The sequence below is a fragment of the Phyllobates terribilis genome, unplaced genomic scaffold (assembly GCF_046119375.1).
Source record: "Phyllobates terribilis strain yellow unplaced genomic scaffold, ASM4611937v1 Scaffold_5__5_contigs__length_657084704, whole genome shotgun sequence".
In the NCBI taxonomy this organism is placed as follows: domain Eukaryota; kingdom Metazoa; phylum Chordata; class Amphibia; order Anura; family Dendrobatidae; genus Phyllobates; species Phyllobates terribilis.
The window spans coordinates 99618978-99634491 of NW_027362765.1; the positions used below are offsets into that span (position 1 = coordinate 99618978).

General features: G+C 43.0%; 8 non-coding genes across 8 annotated transcripts; all 8 read left to right on the top strand.

Annotated features, from left to right (window-relative positions):
• Nucleotides 1–5376: 5376 nt before the first annotated feature.
• Nucleotides 5377–5572, top strand: LOC141150406 (U2 spliceosomal RNA). The gene has a single exon (XR_012246616.1). It is a non-coding gene; the product is annotated as a U2 spliceosomal RNA (small nuclear RNA).
• A 1114-nt stretch (nucleotides 5573–6686) lies between these two features.
• LOC141274430 (U2 spliceosomal RNA) lies at nucleotides 6687–6877 on the top strand. Its single transcript, XR_012322705.1, has one exon. It is a non-coding gene; the product is annotated as a U2 spliceosomal RNA (small nuclear RNA).
• A 1115-nt stretch (nucleotides 6878–7992) lies between these two features.
• Nucleotides 7993–8183, top strand: LOC141274431 (U2 spliceosomal RNA). The gene has a single exon (XR_012322706.1). It is a non-coding gene; the product is annotated as a U2 spliceosomal RNA (small nuclear RNA).
• Nucleotides 8184–9298: 1115 nt separating this feature from the next.
• LOC141274432 (U2 spliceosomal RNA) lies at nucleotides 9299–9489 on the top strand. Its single transcript, XR_012322707.1, has one exon. It is a non-coding gene; the product is annotated as a U2 spliceosomal RNA (small nuclear RNA).
• Nucleotides 9490–10604: 1115 nt separating this feature from the next.
• On the top strand, nucleotides 10605–10795 carry LOC141274433 (U2 spliceosomal RNA). Its single transcript, XR_012322708.1, has one exon. It is a non-coding gene; the product is annotated as a U2 spliceosomal RNA (small nuclear RNA).
• Nucleotides 10796–11910: 1115 nt separating this feature from the next.
• On the top strand, nucleotides 11911–12101 carry LOC141274434 (U2 spliceosomal RNA). Its single transcript, XR_012322709.1, has one exon. It is a non-coding gene; the product is annotated as a U2 spliceosomal RNA (small nuclear RNA).
• Nucleotides 12102–13216: 1115 nt separating this feature from the next.
• On the top strand, nucleotides 13217–13407 carry LOC141274435 (U2 spliceosomal RNA). The gene has a single exon (XR_012322710.1). It is a non-coding gene; the product is annotated as a U2 spliceosomal RNA (small nuclear RNA).
• Nucleotides 13408–14523: 1116 nt separating this feature from the next.
• On the top strand, nucleotides 14524–14714 carry LOC141274437 (U2 spliceosomal RNA). The gene has a single exon (XR_012322712.1). It is a non-coding gene; the product is annotated as a U2 spliceosomal RNA (small nuclear RNA).
• The last annotated feature ends 800 nt before the right edge of the window (nucleotides 14715–15514 follow it).

Sequence of the window (15514 nt, forward strand, 5' to 3'; positions counted from 1 at the left end):
AGGTTGACAACATGTCTTCTTAACGGGAGTCCAGGAGCTCATCTCCACAAATGGACTTTTCAGGATCCTTGGGTGGCTCCGTAGTTTGAAACCAATTCTGGTTATCGCTTCTCGGCCTTTTGGCTGAGACCAAGTGCTTCACAGCAGGAGGTTTCAGTTGAAGGGCACTCAGGTACCCCTCTCCTTGGCCTGGCAGGATCGTCCACTTCGGTGGGCTTCACCTGCCTGCTGCTATTAGGGAGAGGGATTAGTCCTAGGGTAACGGGCAGCGATCCCCCAGCCTTCAGGTGCTTTATCACAAAGCTCTGAAGGCGCAGATTGCAGGCGGTTGCAATTTGCATTTTGTTGCGCCATACCATGGAGGTTGACCCCAACCTCGTGCCTCTATATGCGAGGCTCAAGAACACCATAAGGGTCCGCTTTACGGCTGGTGGTTCCGATATGCGGAATCTGGGATATGTAGTCCAGGACGTGCTTGAGAAACTGCTCCACGTCAGAACCAACGAAATCCTTTCTATCCAGGATTATCCTCGACGTGGAGACTATGATGTAACCTTTACTGGCGAAGGTATTTTCAAAGATGTTTTGTCCAGAGTTAAGTCGGTAGAAAATAGCCCTGGTCTAAAAGGGATTCAGATCATCGAGCACGTCCTGGATGAGGTAAAGATGGTGGTTGTGAAAATCTTCTCACCCTTCATAACGGCACCAGAGGTTATTTCCTTTTTGTCAGTTTATTTTAAAAGTGTGAAATTGATTGGGAAAGTGTTGAATGAGTTTAACATCTGGACCTCAAAATGGAAGTTTTTAGTAAAATGTGAAAGAGACCCTAAATTCCCTGGAGGTGTGAGACTTCCTCCAGCTCGATTTAAAATAGGGCAAACTAATGGGGATTTTTTTTTCTCAGGAATGCCACTTTTCTGTAGGTATTGTGGTCTCTATGGGCACTCTAAGGATAGTTGTGGTGCCACTTGTAGAAATTGTGCCAGTACTGAACATGACACAAAGGAGTGCCCAAATGAAAAAAAATGCTCTTTTTGTCGGACACCTGGTCATTTCTATTTTTCTTGCCCTCACAGGTTCAGAGAGGATGAACAAAAACAAAAGGAGAAGTCCAAGACATCCGGGAATGGACGGGCCAATCAGACCACCCCTCAGGAGGAGGAACAGCAACCTGGAGCCTCGGGAGGTGATAAGGGCGCTTCGACTAGTAACAATCCCTCCGAGTCAATGACAGGTAACTCACAGGAGCCCAGGAGCTGGCTGAAAGACCATAAGGAGGCTAAAAGGAAGGCTGAGAAAGATCATAAAGGGGCGGTCGGTAAGGCCAAAAAAGAGCGCCAAAAGGCTGACACCGAGCCCAAAATTCCCACTGGGTCTCACGAGAGCGAGGGCGGTACGTGGCATTTGGTGAGGTCTCATAATAAGAAAAAGAATGGTTCCGTGGAGGTGGCTAATAGGGAGGAGATGGATACATCCCCTCACGGGGGTGTAGACTCTGGAATCCCGAGGTCCCGGGGCTCTGCTGCCCCAGGTGGGGCCCCGAACCTGGCTGCCCCCGGGGACTCTGAGGCTCCGCCATGTGCGCAGCCTGCCCCTGTGTTACGACCCTCTGCGGGTCAGCAGGGGAGTGCGGAGCCTCTCGGAGACCCACCTGACGAGGACGTAAATGGTCAGCCTATGGAGACCCAGTGTAACCTTTCTCTCAATATCCTTCCGAGCTACACCCCAGTAGCGTCGGGTCTTAATTTAAGTGAATGTTCCTTCTCCGATGATGAAGACTCTTTGATAACGGTGGATTCAGAAGAGGGCGTTGGTGAAAGTCCAAGTGGTCTGATCCGTCCATCGGATAGGTAAAGTCCAGTTTTTTGTTTCTTCCTAACCATTTGTTATGATGGCTGACATTAGTGGTGTTTCCCTCAATGTGAGAGGCATAGGATCCAAGACCAGAAGAGCTACTGTTTTACATTTTTTAACCTGTTTTACAGCTTCTGTTTTCTTTTTACAAGAATGTCATATCCCTCATAAGATTTCTTACAAAAAATATAAGGAAGAGTGGAAACATGGTCCATCGGTCTGGTCTGGATCAAATGCAACCGGATCAGCCGGGGTAGCTATACTTTTTAATGGAAATGTGTCTATTGATTTTATCCAAGATATTTTACCGGGTCGTATTCTTTTAGTTAAGGCTTTTATTGATGGGACAAGATGGCAGTTTTTAAATTTTTATGGGTCACCTGATAAAAATGAAAGGGCTGAAATGCTGGAAATTTTACCTTTATTTATTAACATCTCTGAACCTTTTATCCTGGCAGGTGATTTTAATTGTATTTTAAAAGGCGAAAGCCGACGCTCCGGTTCCGTGAGTAGAAATTATGACAAAACGTCTGGAATGTTAAGCAATATTATAAATGATTGTAAATTAACTGATGTGTATAAAGAATGTAACAAGGATAGCCCTATAGACGCTGGTTTCACCTGGAGCAATTCTACATGTAGCTCCAGGATAGATTTTGTTTTAGGTTCAGAAAAAATACTGCCAGTGAAATGTGAAGTTTTAACTAATATTCTCTCAGATCACAAGGTTTTATCTTTTAGAGTGAGGATTAATGGAAAGAAGAAATGTGGTAAGAAATCTTGGAAATTGAATGTGTCCGTTTTAAAAAATCCACAAATTTTATCGGATTTTATTGAGTTTTATGTAAAGTGTAGAAAAAGGAAAAACCCCAATATTTCTTTTAGCTCCTGGTGGGATAGAATGAAAATAAGCATTAAAGATTTCTTTATTAAGAAAAGCATACAAAAAGCTAAAGAAAAGTTTGAGATCTATAATTTTCTTAATATCAGGTTACAGACATTGTACAAATTCAAAGACAATGGTCTGGATGTAGGTAATGATATATTGAGTCTTAAAGGAGAAATTTCAAAGTGGTTGGAACAAAAAGGAAAAGAACTGATTTTTCGTTCAAAGGTAAAACACGTAGAAGAGGATGAGACTTGTTCCAGGTATTTTTTTAAGAAAAACAAACAGGCGAAAACTATAATTGATAACATAGATGGAGATAATAATATCAACGTTATATTGGATAAGGTAAATGTCTATTTTAATGATCTTTTTAATGTAAAAATTGTAGACCATGATTTAATACACACTTTCCTGGGGGAGATCAAGTCCACCCTAGATGCTGATGCCCAAAGTTTTTTATCCCAACCTCTATGTGAGGAAGAGATTTTAGAAACCATGAAGAGTTTTAAAAATGGTAAAGTGCCCGGCCCTGATGGTATCCCCATAGAGTTTTATATAAGTTTTTATGATATTTTAAAAGATGATTTGTTTAATTTGTTTTCCGAAGTTTTTAATAATAAGGTTTTACTCAACTCATGGAAGAAAGGTGAGGTATCACTACTATACAAAAAAGGTGACAAAACGGATCTTAAAAACTGGAGGCCGATAACTCTTTTAAATAGTGATTACAAAATTATGGCTAAGATCTGTGCAAATTGGTTGAAAAAAGTGATACATAAAGTAATTCATGCAAATCAGGTATGCGGGGTACCTGGGCGTAGTATCTGGGACAATTTAAACCTGGTGAAAGATTGTATTGAAGATGTAAAAACCAGAAAGACAAAGATGTCAATCCTAGCGGTGGATTTTGAGAAAGCTTTTGACCGCGTGTCTCATTTTTATCTTTTTAAAGTTTTAGAAAAAATGGGCATTCCGGGTGGGTTTTTATTGTCTCTTAAAGCTTTTTATAATGATTGTACGAGTAAGATTTTAGTTAATGGTTTTAAAACAAAAGAGGTAGTTTTAAAATCAGGGGTGAAGCAGGGTTGCCCTTTGTCCCCCCTGCTTTTTATATGTGCTATAGAACCCCTTTTATGTACAATACGCCGGGATAAGCAAATATGTGGAGTACCCTTACCCGGAGGGAACGGTCTACAAGTTAAAGTTGTAAGCTATATGGATGATGTAGCAGTGTTTGGATGTGATGTACCTTCAATACAAAAAACGATAAGCCAAATTCAGTCTTTTTGTACAGTTTCCGGTTTTAAAATTAATCTTACTAAATGTAATATTTTAAATGTCGGGGGGATGAGTTTACATGATGTACCAATTGCAGTTACAGATTCCATTACTATTTTAGGTGTTTCTTTTAATGAATCTAATAATGGTTTTAATAGCTGGGATGCGGCAGCACAGAAAATTAATCAGAAAATCTGCATGTGGAATATGAGAAAGCTGTCAATGGAAGGTAAAGTTCTGATTGTAAAAATGGTGATATTACCTATCCTGTTATATCTTAGTTTGGTGTTCCCCCCTCCTACAAATTTGTTGAAACGAATTACAAAAGTATGTTTTACCTTTTTTTGGGGCTCAAAAATGGAGAAACTCAAAAGAGAAATTGTGACAAAGCCAAAGGTTAAAGGTGGGAAAGATTTCCCTGTTTTAGATAAGTTTCTTTTAATACATTTTTTCTGTTTCTGTTTTAAAACCCTTTTTAAAGATAATTACCTTTCCTATTTTATGCGTTTTAACACTGGTTTTCTTATGAGAAGGTTTGGTTGGTTTGAAACGGTTTTATCCTTTCCTTATGCTTTTAACCTACCTGCACATTATGAGATTTTAAAGAAAATTATTCTTGATTTTAATTTGAATAAGAAACAGACAGGGGATCTATGTAACAGCAAGACACTACTCAAACAAATTAGTACTGATGTGACGTTGTGTGATATTGAACGTTATGATGATGACAAAACTGTACACATATGGAAAATGATTAACGCCCCTTATCTTTTTAATGTACAGAAAGACATGTCTTGGAGCTGCGCACACCACTGTCTTCCTTGCCGGGCATTCCAGTACAGAAGAGGTTTTGTGAGGTCTGCCATCTGCCCAAGAGAAGGTTGTCAAGAAGAAGAGACAGTGAAGCATCTTTTATGGACTTGTGCTTTTGCTAAAGAGTTCTGGAGAAGATTAATCCCCCTGCTGGAGAAAATGGTGGACCTCAAGGACTTTAATTTTGCATCAGTGTTATATGGTCTTCTGGAATGCCCAACAATGGACCAAAAAATAATGGCGTGGAAGACAGTGAATTGTGCCAAGATAGCGCTCTGGAATGCTAGAAATATTGCTGTTTTTAAACATGAAATGTTACCAGTAGATGATGTTTTAGCCTTTTGTAAAAGTGAAATGTACATATACTATTTATTGGACAGGAAAAAGAATGTAACATTGGCAGGCAAATGGCTTTTTAACCTATGGAATATTTGAAGTCTTGTAAAATTTGCTGTGATGGAATTTTTATTTTTCTTTGAAGTCCCGAAAGTGTAATGTGGATGTAATGGTTTTATTTCTGTAATTTGTTAAATTTTAAATAAACGGTTTTTATCCCCATGTGGGGGATAGCCAAATTAAAAAAAATCTGTTCTTATCAGTTTAATATCTGATACGTCCCCTATCTGGGGACCATATATTAAATGGATTTTTAGAACAGGGAGATGGAAAAAGAGCTTGCTCTGTCCACTCCACGCATTGACCTGGTATTGCAGTATCTCCAGGACCGGTGCACCCCTTCTTTAATGCAGTTTCTAAAATCAGAAAGAATTGAATTCAATGTTTTTTGTTCATTTTGCTTGTTTGTCGGATTTTGGGATGGACTCTTTGGCTTTGCTTTTCTTCTCCTCATTGGATTTTTCATGTTCAAAGTTGCAGAAGCCAGATTACAAGCTCATTTTGGTTCAACTTCAGCAACTGTGCATTGCATTGCCATGTAATGTGATGCAATGTTATCTTTCTAGCTCTCCCTTTTTACTTCCTTTTGGATAAACAGACATATTAGGCAAGCATTTTGGAGCTTTCACCTAAATAACTACAGGTGGTGAGATAAGCTGCACAATATAATTGACCTTTCAGTATATTGTTGCACACACACCATCTATTTAGCAAATGCCCTTGTTATCAACAGCAGCCTTTTAAACTCACCTGAGCTAACAGGTATGTGCGCTGGTTACTCTGCTGCGCTTAAAATTTCTTTTTTGGTTTGCTACAATGCCTTTTCTGAAACGTTGTCTCCCTCTGCTGGAACACTGACTTCTTTCATTTAATGCCTGCAGACTATAAAAGAGAACCCAACCCAAAAAGTTTGGTTGATTAGTCTGTGGCATTCTGTTAAACTGTTGCTTATGGCGGTCTCTGTGAGCTTCTCAGCGACATTCAGCCAGCCAGGTATCCTGCCTGCAGTAGATGGAATGTGGCAATGGAACGCTGGCTGCGCGTGTCATAATAGGCTCTGAGCCTTTATATACCTGTGCACAGCAGCAGCCACCTTCAGTCTGCTGCTGGACAGCCAGCAGCAGCAGCAGCAGGAGAGGTATGTAATCAGGAGCCCTCCTGCTAAGGGTAGACAGCTGCTCGTTCCACCCCACCCCCGCCTTAATTGGTTCTCCTCCCTTCCAACGGTGTTGAGGCGGGTGGGAACAGCAGGGGGTGAAGGTGCTGTGTTTAAAGAGGTGGAGTTATGCAGATCTAAAACGCGTGGATTGCAGCAGCAGCAAGCCGAAAAGTGCAGGCATGTAAGGGATCTAGAGGTTGACAACATGTCTTCTTAACGGGAGTCCAGGAGCTCATCTCCACAAATGGACTTTTCAGGATCCTTGGGTGGCTCCGTAGTTTGAAACCAATTCTGGTTATCGCTTCTCGGCCTTTTGGCTAAGATCAAGTGTAGTATCTGTTCTTATCAGTTTAATATCTGATACGTCCCCTATCTGGGGACCATATATTAAATGGATTTTTAGAACAGGGAGATGGAAAAAGAGCTTGCTCTGTCCACTCCACGCATTGACCTGGTATTGCAGTATCTCCAGGACCGGTGCACCCCTTCTTTAATGCAGTTTCTAAAATCAGAAAGAATTGAATTCAATGTTTTTTGTTCATTTTGCTTGTTTGTCGGATTTTGGGATGGACTCTTTGGCTTTGCTTTTCTTCTCCTCATTGGATTTTTCATGTTCAAAGTTGCAGAAGCCAGATTACAAGCTCATTTTGGTTCAACTTCAGCAACTGTGCATTGCATTGCCATGTAATGTGATGCAATGCTATCTTTCTAGCTCTCCCTTTTTACTTCCTTTTGGATAAACAGACATATTAGGCAAGCATTTTGGAGCTTTCACCTAAATAACTACAGGTGGTGAGATAAGCTGCACAATATAATTGACCTTTCAGTATATTGTTGCACACACACCATCTATTTAGCAAATGCCCTTGTTATCAACAGCAGCCTTTTAAACTCACCTGAGCTAACAGGTATGTGCGCTGGTTACTCTGCTGCGCTTAAAATTTCTTTTTTGGTTTGCTACAATGCCTTTTCTGAAACGTTGTCTCCCTCTGCTGGAACACTGACTTCTTTCATTTAATGCCTGCAGACTATAAAAGAGAACCCAACCCAAAAAGTTTGGTTGATTAGTCTGTGGCATTCTGTTAAACTGTTGCTTATGGCGGTCTCTGTGAGCTTCTCAGCGACATTCAGCCAGCCAGGTATCCTGCCTGCAGTAGATGGAATGTGGCAATGGAACGCTGGCTGCGCGTGTCATAATAGGCTCTGAGCCTTTATATACCTGTGCACAGCAGCAGCCACCTTCAGTCTGCTGCTGGACAGCCAGCAGCAGCAGCAGCAGGAGAGGTATGTAATCAGGAGCCCTCCTGCTAAGGGTAGACAGCTGCTCGTTCCACCCCACCCCCCGCCTTAATTGGTTCTCCTCCCTTCCAACGGTGTTGAGGCGGGTGGGAACAGCAGGGGGTGAAGGTGCTGTGTTTAAAGAGGTGGAGTTATGCAGATCTAAAACGCGTGGATTGCAGCAGCAGCAAGCCGAAAAGTGCAGGCATGTAAGGGATCTAGAGGTTGACAACATGTCTTCTTAACGGGAGTCCAGGAGCTCATCTCCACAAATGGACTTTTCAGGATCCTTGGGTGGCTCCGTAGTTTGAAACCAATTCTGGTTATCGCTTCTCGGCCTTTTGGCTAAGATCAAGTGTAGTATCTGTTCTTATCAGTTTAATATCTGATACGTCCCCTATCTGGGGACCATATATTAAATGGATTTTTAGAACAGGGAGATGGAAAAAGAGCTTGCTCTGTCCACTCCACGCATTGACCTGGTATTGCAGTATCTCCAGGACCGGTGCACCCCTTCTTTAATGCAGTTTCTAAAATCAGAAAGAACTGAATTCAATGTTTTTTGTTCATTTTGCTTGTTTGTCGGATTTTGGGATGGACTCTTTGGCTTTGCTTTTCTTCTCCTCATTGGATTTTTCATGTTCAAAGTTGCAGAAGCCAGATTACAAGCTCATTTTGGTTCAACTTCAGCAACTGTGCATTGCATTGCCATGTAATGTGATGCAATGCTATCTTTCTAGCTCTCCCTTTTTACTTCCTTTTGGATAAACAGACATATTAGGCAAGCATTTTGGAGCTTTCACCTAAATAACTACAGGTGGTGAGATAAGCTGCACAATATAATTGACCTTTCAGTATATTGTTGCACACACACCATCTATTTAGCAAATGCCCTTGTTATCAACAGCAGCCTTTTAAACTCACCTGAGCTAACAGGTATGTGCGCTGGTTACTCTGCTGCGCTTAAAATTTCTTTTTTGGTTTGCTACAATGCCTTTTCTGAAACGTTGTCTCCCTCTGCTGGAACACTGACTTCTTTCATTTAATGCCTGCAGACTATAAAAGAGAACCCAACCCAAAAAGTTTGGTTGATTAGTCTGTGGCATTCTGTTAAACTGTTGCTTATGGCGGTCTCTGTGAGCTTCTCAGCGACATTCAGCCAGCCAGGTATCCTGCCTGCAGTAGATGGAATGTGGCAATGGAACGCTGGCTGCGCGTGTCATAATAGGCTCTGAGCCTTTATATACCTGTGCACAGCAGCAGCCACCTTCAGTCTGCTGCTGGACAGCCAGCAGCAGCAGCAGCAGGAGAGGTATGTAATCAGGAGCCCTCCTGCTAAGGGTAGACAGCTGCTCGTTCCACCCCACCCCCCGCCTTAATTGGTTCTCCTCCCTTCCAACGGTGTTGAGGCGGGTGGGAACAGCAGGGGGTGAAGGTGCTGTGTTTAAAGAGGTGGAGTTATGCAGATCTAAAACGCGTGGATTGCAGCAGCAGCAAGCCGAAAAGTGCAGGCATGTAAGGGATCTAGAGGTTGACAACATGTCTTCTTAACGGGAGTCCAGGAGCTCATCTCCACAAATGGACTTTTCAGGATCCTTGGGTGGCTCCGTAGTTTGAAACCAATTCTGGTTATCGCTTCTCGGCCTTTTGGCTAAGATCAAGTGTAGTATCTGTTCTTATCAGTTTAATATCTGATACGTCCCCTATCTGGGGACCATATATTAAATGGATTTTTAGAACAGGGAGATGGAAAAAGAGCTTGCTCTGTCCACTCCACGCATTGACCTGGTATTGCAGTATCTCCAGGACCGGTGCACCCCTTCTTTAATGCAGTTTCTAAAATCAGAAAGAACTGAATTCAATGTTTTTTGTTCATTTTGCTTGTTTGTCGGATTTTGGGATGGACTCTTTGGCTTTGCTTTTCTTCTCCTCATTGGATTTTTCATGTTCAAAGTTGCAGAAGCCAGATTACAAGCTCATTTTGGTTCAACTTCAGCAACTGTGCATTGCATTGCCATGTAATGTGATGCAATGCTATCTTTCTAGCTCTCCCTTTTTACTTCCTTTTGGATAAACAGACATATTAGGCAAGCATTTTGGAGCTTTCACCTAAATAACTACAGGTGGTGAGATAAGCTGCACAATATAATTGACCTTTCAGTATATTGTTGCACACACACCATCTATTTAGCAAATGCCCTTGTTATCAACAGCAGCCTTTTAAACTCACCTGAGCTAACAGGTATGTGCGCTGGTTTCTCTGCTGCGCTTAAAATTTCTTTTTTGGTTTGCTACAATGCCTTTTCTGAAACGTTGTCTCCCTCTGCTGGAACACTGACTTCTTTCATTTAATGCCTGCAGACTATAAAAGAGAACCCAACCCAAAAAGTTTGGTTGATTAGTCTGTGGCATTCTGTTAAACTGTTGCTTATGGCGGTCTCTGTGAGCTTCTCAGCGACATTCAGCCAGCCAGGTATCCTGCCTGCAGTAGATGGAATGTGGCAATGGAACGCTGGCTGCGCGTGTCATAATAGGCTCTGAGCCTTTATATACCTGTGCACAGCAGCAGCCACCTTCAGTCTGCTGCTGGACAGCCAGCAGCAGCAGCAGCAGGAGAGGTATGTAATCAGGAGCCCTCCTGCTAAGGGTAGACAGCTGCTCGTTCCACCCCACCCCCCGCCTTAATTGGTTCTCCTCCCTTCCAACGGTCTTGAGGCGGGTGGGAACAGCAGGGGGTGAAGGTGCTGTGTTTAAAGAGGTGGAGTTATGCAGATCTAAAACGCGTGGATTGCAGCAGCAGCAAGCCGAAAAGTGCAGGCATGTAAGGGATCTAGAGGTTGACAACATGTCTTCTTAACGGGAGTCCAGGAGCTCATCTCCACAAATGGACTTTTCAGGATCCTTGGGTGGCTCCGTAGTTTGAAACCAATTCTGGTTATCGCTTCTCGGCCTTTTGGCTAAGATCAAGTGTAGTATCTGTTCTTATCAGTTTAATATCTGATACGTCCCCTATCTGGGGACCATATATTAAATGGATTTTTAGAACAGGGAGATGGAAAAAGAGCTTGCTCTGTCCACTCCACGCATTGACCTGGTATTGCAGTATCTCCAGGACCGGTGCACCCCTTCTTTAATGCAGTTTCTAAAATCAGAAAGAATTGAATTCAATGTTTTTTGTTCATTTTGCTTGTTTGTCGGATTTTGGGATGGACTCTTTGGCTTTGCTTTTCTTCTCCTCATTGGATTTTTCATGTTCAAAGTTGCAGAAGCCAGATTACAAGCTCATTTTGGTTCAACTTCAGCAACTGTGCATTGCATTGCCATGTAATGTGATGCAATGCTATCTTTCTAGCTCTCCCTTTTTACTTCCTTTTGGATAAACAGACATATTAGGCAAGCATTTTGGAGCTTTCACCTAAATAACTACAGGTGGTGAGATAAGCTGCACAATATAATTGACCTTTCAGTATATTGTTGCACACACACCATCTATTTAGCAAATGCCCTTGTTATCAACAGCAGCCTTTTAAACTCACCTGAGCTAACAGGTATGTGCGCTGGTTACTCTGCTGCGCTTAAAATTTCTTTTTTGGTTTGCTACAATGCCTTTTCTGAAACGTTGTCTCCCTCTGCTGGAACACTGACTTCTTTCATTTAATGCCTGCAGACTATAAAAGAGAACCCAACCCAAAAAGTTTGGTTGATTAGTCTGTGGCATTCTGTTAAACTGTTGCTTATGGCGGTCTCTGTGAGCTTCTCAGCGACATTCAGCCAGCCAGGTATCCTGCCTGCAGTAGATGGAATGTGGCAATGGAACGCTGGCTGCGCGTGTCATAATAGGCTCTGAGCCTTTATATACCTGTGCACAGCAGCAGCCACCTTCAGTCTGCTGCTGGACAGCCAGCAGCAGCAGCAGCAGGAGAGGTATGTAATCAGGAGCCCTCCTGCTAAGGGTAGACAGCTGCTCGTTCCACCCCACCCCCCGCCTTAATTGGTTCTCCTCCCTTCCAACGGTGTTGAGGCGGGTGGGAACAGCAGGGGGTGAAGGTGCTGTGTTTAAAGAGGTGGAGTTATGCAGATCTAAAATGCGTGGATTGCAGCAGCAGCAAGCCGAAAAGTGCAGGCATGTAAGGGATCTAGAGGTTGACAACATGTCTTCTTAACGGGAGTCCAGGAGCTCATCTCCACAAATGGACTTTTCAGGATCCTTGGGTGGCTCCGTAGTTTGAAACCAATTCTGGTTATCGCTTCTCGGCCTTTTGGCTAAGATCAAGTGTAGTATCTGTTCTTATCAGTTTAATATCTGATACGTCCCCTATCTGGGGACCATATATTAAATGGATTTTTAGAACAGGGAGATGGAAAAAGAGCTTGCTCTGTCCACTCCACGCATTGACCTGGTATTGCAGTATCTCCAGGACCGGTGCACCCCTTCTTTAATGCAGTTTCTAAAATCAGAAAGAATTGAATTCAATGTTTTTTGTTCATTTTGCTTGTTTGTCGGATTTTGGGATGGACTCTTTGGCTTTGCTTTTCTTCTCCTCATTGGATTTTTCATGTTCAAAGTTGCAGAAGCCAGATTACAAGCTCATTTTGGTTCAACTTCAGCAACTGTGCATTGCATTGCCATGTAATGTGATGCAATGCTATCTTTCTAGCTCTCCCTTTTTACTTCCTTTTGGATAAACAGACATATTAGGCAAGCATTTTGGAGCTTTCACCTAAATAACTACAGGTGGTGAGATAAGCTGCACAATATAATTGACCTTTCAGTATATTGTTGCACACACACCATCTATTTAGCAAATGCCCTTGTTATCAACAGCAGCCTTTTAAACTCACCTGAGCTAACAGGTATGTGCGCTGGTTACTCTGCTGCGCTTAAAATTTCTTTTTTGGTTTGCTACAATGCCTTTTCTGAAACGTTGTCTCCCTCTGCTGGAACACTGACTTCTTTCATTTAATGCCTGCAGACTATAAAAGAGAACCCAACCCAAAAAGTTTGGTTGATTAGTCTGTGGCATTCTGTTAAACTGTTGCTTATGGCGGTCTCTGTGAGCTTCTCAGCGACATTCAGCCAGCCAGGTATCCTGCCTGCAGTAGATGGAATGTGGCAATGGAACGCTGGCTGCGCGTGTCATAATAGGCTCTGAGCCTTTATATACCTGTGCACAGCAGCAGCCACCTTCAGTCTGCTGCTGGACAGCCAGCAGCAGCAGCAGCAGGAGAGGTATGTAATCAGGAGCCCTCCTGCTAAGGGTAGACAGCTGCTCGTTCCACCCCACCCCCCGCCTTAATTGGTTCTCCTCCCTTCCAATGGTGTTGAGGCGGGTGGGAACAGCAGGGGGTGAAGGTGCTGTGTTTAAAGAGGTGGAGTTATGCAGATCTAAAACGCGTGGACTGCAGCAGCAGCAAGCCGAAAAGTGCAGGCATGTAAGGGATCTAGAGGTTGACAACATGTCTTCTTAACGGGAGTCCAGGAGCTCATCTCCACAAATGGACTTTTCAGGATCCTTGGGTGGCTCCGTAGTTTGAAACCAATTCTGGTTATCGCTTCTCGGCCTTTTGGCTAAGATCAAGTGTAGTATCTGTTCTTATCAGTTTAATATCTGATACGTCCCCTATCTGGGGACCATATATTAAATGGATTTTTAGAACAGGGAGATGGAAAAAGAGCTTGCTCTGTCCACTCCACGCATTGACCTGGTATTGCAGTATCTCCAGGACCGGTGCACCCCTTCTTTAATGCAGTTTCTAAAATCAGAAAGAATTGAATTCAATGTTTTTTGTTCATTTTGCTTGTTTGTCGGATTTTGGGATGGACTCTTTGGCTTTGCTTTTCTTCTCCTCATTGGATTTTTCATGTTCAAAGTTGCAGAAGCCAGAATACAAGCTCATTTTGGTTCAACTTCAGCAACTGTGCATTGCATTGCCATGTAATGTGATGCAATGCTATCTTTCTAGCTCTCCCTTTTTACTTCCTTTTGGATAAACAGACATATTAGGCAAGCATTTTGGAGCTTTCACCTAAATAACTACAGGTGGTGAGATAAGCTGCACAATATAATTGACCTTTCAGTATATTGTTGCACACACACCATCTATTTAGCAAATGCCCTTGTTATCAACAGCAGCCTTTTAAACTCACCTGAGCTAACAGGTATGTGCGCTGGTTACTCTGCTGCGCTTAAAATTTCTTTTTTGGTTTGCTACAATGCCTTTTCTGAAACGTTGTCTCCCTCTGCTGGAACACTGACTTCTTTCATTTAATGCCTGCAGACTATAAAAGAGAACCCAACCCAAAAAGTTTGGTTGATTAGTCTGTGGCATTCTGTTAAACTGTTGCTTATGGCGGTCTCTGTGAGCTTCTCAGCGACATTCAGCCAGCCAGGTATCCTGCCTGCAGTAGATGGAATGTGGCAATGGAACGCTGGCTGCGCGTGTCATAATAGGCTCTGAGCCTTTATATACCTGTGCACAGCCAGCAGCCACCTTCAGTCTGCTGCTGGACAGCCAGCAGCAGCAGCAGCAGGAGAGGTATGTAATCAGGAGCCCTCCTGCTAAGGGTAGACAGCTGCTCGTTCCACCCCACCCCCCGCCTTAATTGGTTCTCCTCCCTTCCAACGGTGTTGAGGCGGGTGGGAACAGAAGGGGGTGAAGGTGCTGTGTTTAAAGAGGTGGAGTTATGCAGATCTAAAACGCGTGGATTGCAGCAGCAGCAAGCCGAAAAGTGCAGGCATGTAAGGGATCTAGAGGTTGACAACATGTCTTCTTAACGGGAGTCCAGGAGCTCATCTCCACAAATGGACTTTTCAGGATCCTTGGGTGGCTCCGTAGTTTGAAACCAATTCTGGTTATCGCTTCTCGGCCTTTTGGCTAAGATCAAGTGTAGTATCTGTTCTTATCAGTTTAATATCTGATACGTCCCCTATCTGGGGACCATATATTAAATGGATTTTTAGAACAGGGAGATGGAAAAAGAGCTTGCTCTGTCCACTCCACGCATTGACCTGGTATTGCAGTATCTCCAGGACCGGTGCACCCCTTCTTTAATGCAGTTTCTAAAATCAGAAAGAATTGAATTCAATGTTTTTTGTTCATTTTGCTTGTTTGTCGGATTTTGGGATGGACTCTTTGGCTTTGCTTTTCTTCTCCTCATTGGATTTTTCATGTTCAAAGTTGCAGAAGCCAGATTACAAGCTCATTTTGGTTCAACTTCAGCAACTGTGCATTGCATTGCCATGTAATGTGATGCAATGCTATCTTTCTAGCTCTCCCTTTTTACTTCCTTTTGGATAAACAGACATATTAGGCAAGCATTTTGGAGCTTTCACCTAAATAACTACAGGTGGTGAGATAAGCTGCACAATATAATTGACCTTTCAGTATATTGTTGCACACACACCATCTATTTAGCAAATGCCCTTGTTATCAACAGCAGCCTTTTAAACTCACCTGAGCTAACAGGTATGTGCGCTGGTTACTCTGCTGCGCTTAAAATTTCTTTTTTGGTTTGCTACAATGCCTTTTCTGAAACGTTGTCTCCCTCTGCTGGAACACTGACTTCTTTCATTTAATGCCTGCAGACTATAAAAGAGAACCCAACCCAAAAAGTTTGGTTGATTAGTCTGTGGCATTCTGTTAAACTGTTGCTTATGGCGGTCTCTGTGAGCTTCTCAGCGACATTCAGCCAGCCAGGTATCCTGCCTGCAGTAGATGGAATGTGGCAATGGAACGCTGGCTGCGCGTGTCATAATAGGCTCTGAGCCTTTATATACCTGTGCACAGCAGCAGCCACCTTCAGTCTGCTGCTGGACAGCCAGCAGCAGCAGCAGCAGGAGAGGTAT